Source organism: Elephantulus edwardii, unplaced genomic scaffold, assembly GCF_000299155.1.
Source record: "Elephantulus edwardii isolate Elephantulus edwardi_28Jun2011 unplaced genomic scaffold, EleEdw1.0 scaffold00131, whole genome shotgun sequence".
NCBI lineage: Eukaryota > Metazoa > Chordata > Mammalia > Macroscelidea > Macroscelididae > Elephantulus > Elephantulus edwardii.
The window spans coordinates 6,593,982-6,596,742 of NW_006399881.1; positions in this window are offsets into that span (position 1 = coordinate 6,593,982).

A 2,761-nucleotide genomic window follows, 5' to 3' on the forward strand; every position below is an offset into this window, starting at 1 on the left:
AAAAAAGGAAACTATAAGGATAAGGGCAAAAACCAATGAAATAGAAAACAGGAAAACTTTTGAAATCATCAACAACACCAGGAGCTGATTCTTCAAAAGGGTTAATAAAATAGACAAATTATTGGCAAACTTAATGAAAGGAAAGACACAAATAACTTGAATAAGAAATTAAAGCGGTGGCATCACAAAAAAACCAGGAAAAAATAAATCAATAATTTTAGAATATTATGAAAATCTATAGTCTGATAAATTTGAAAACCTAGGAGAGATGGACAGATTACTAGAAATCCACACTCTACCCAAATAGACACAGATAGAAGCAGAACACATGAACAGACTCATGATAAAAGAAAAAATTGAGCATGTCATAAAAAGATTCCCCAAATAAAAGTACCGACCCAAATGACTTCATGGGTGAATTCTACCAAACATTCAGAGTTGAACTATCATCAATTCTACTTAAATTATTTTTTGCAAATAGAAAAAGAAGGAATGCTCCAAGTAATTCTATGAAGCAAGAATAATCCTAATACCAAAACCAGGCAAAGACGTCACCAAAAAAAGAAAACTATACACCAATATCTCTCATGAACATAGGTACAAAAACCCTTAACAAAATTCTAGCCAGTAGAATCCAACAGTATATATATTGAGTATGTTGACTGCTAAGAGAACAAACAGGTTCGTCCTAGAGAGGGTGAAACCAGGCTGCTCCTTGGAGGCAAGGATACTGAAGCTTCATCTGACATACTTTGGACATGTTGCAAGGAGGGACCAGTCCTTGGAGAAGGACATCATGCTGGGGAGGGTGGAGGGAAAACGCAGGAGGGGAAGGCCCTCTATGAGGTGGATTGACTCAGTGATTAGGGTAATGGGGGTAGGTGTGTCAGAGACAGTAAGATTGGCACAGGAGGGCTGTTGTACATAGAGTCACTATGAGGCGCAGACAACTCGATGGCACATAACAACAACTATATATATCTCACAACCAAGTGTGATTCGTAACAAGAATTCAGGGATGGTTCATCATGAGAAAAACAATTAATGTAATGCATCACCTTAACAAAGAAAAGGACAAGAACCACATGATTCTATCAATTGATATGGAAAAAGCCTTCAACAAAATCAAACACCCCTTCCTAATTAAAACACTTAGCAAAATAGGAATAGAGAGGAATCTTAAATAGTGAAAAGTACATACACAAAGCCAAGAACCAACATTATTCTCAACAGAAGAGACTAAATACATTCCCCTTGCAGAGACCAGGCAAGGCTGCCGCTATCACCACTCCTATTCAATATTATATTGGAAGTACTTGCTAGGCAAGAGAAGGATGTAAGAGGCATCCAAATAGGCAAAGAGGTGGTGAAACTGTTATTATATGGAGATGGCATGATAGTGGTAAAGATGTAAGAAAAAACCAAACCCACCACGCTTTTAGACCTGTAGTTGTTGATTGCGGTTGAGTCGAGCATGACTCAGCAACTCTATGAACAAAAGGCCTGAAGCCTTTCTATAATTACCATCGTTTCTCCAAGTTTATAGAGTTTCCAGAAGCATGTGGTTTAGGAAGTAGATGCCACTCCTGCTCCCAAACCTGTCTTAAACTGGGAATTCCACCAAGCACTGTCCATCATGGATAACCATTATGGCATTTGACACACCAATGGAACAAGGTTTATCATTCCAGCAAACCCAGATTACCTCAGTACAGCAAATTGACAGAGGAGTGCTGGACAACTTAGAAGAATGTTCCTCCAAAATAAAATAACACTAGACCCTTGGGCCCAACTGACTTTTAAATACAAAGGCCCTCCATATATATACATGAACAAAAGGCCTGAAGCTTTTCTATAACCATCATCATTTCTCTAAGTTCATACAGTTTCTAGAGGCATGTGGTTTAGGAAGTTGATGCCACTCCTGTTTCTAAACCTGAATCAATCTGGGAGTTCCACCAAACACTACCACGATGGGTAGCCTAGTAGACCAATTTATTAGACTGGCGAGATATAAGATCTACATACAAAAACCAATTGAATTCTTCTACAACAACAAAGAAAGCACAAAAATGGAAACTAGAAAACAATACCATTTGCAATAGCCAACCACAAGATTAAACACAACATATCTAAGAAAAACTACAAACTACTGTTATTACTGTTGTTTTTGTTATGTGCTGTCCAGTTGATTGTGATGCATAGTGACCCTATGTACAACAGCTCTGAAGCCTGCCCTGTCCTGAGCCATTCTGACTGACTCTGACACACCTACCCCCATTGTCCAAGTCACTGTATCAATCCATCTCTGGGGTCTTCCTCTCCTTCACTTTCCCTTCACCCTTCCAAGCATGATGTCCTTCTCTAAGGTCTGGCTCCTTCTGGCCATGTGTCCAAAGTATGTGAGACAAAGCTTCAAAATCCTAGTCTCCAAGGAAAAACTTGGTTTCATCCTCTCCAAGACAGACTTGTTTGTTCTCTTGGCCATCCATGGTATGTTCAATACTCTTCTCCACCACCACAACTCAAAGAGATCAATTCTATTCCTATCATCCTTAGTCATTGTCCAGCTCTCTGATGCATAGCAAGTAATTGTGAAGACCATGGCCTGACTCGGGCACATTTTAGTCTCTAGACTGACTTTGTTGCTTCTCAGTACTCTGGAGAGGCCCCTGACAGCAAATTTTCCTAGTGCAATTCATCTTTTGATTTCCTGACTGCTGGCGCCAAGACTGTTGATTGTGGAACCAAGTAAGCTGAA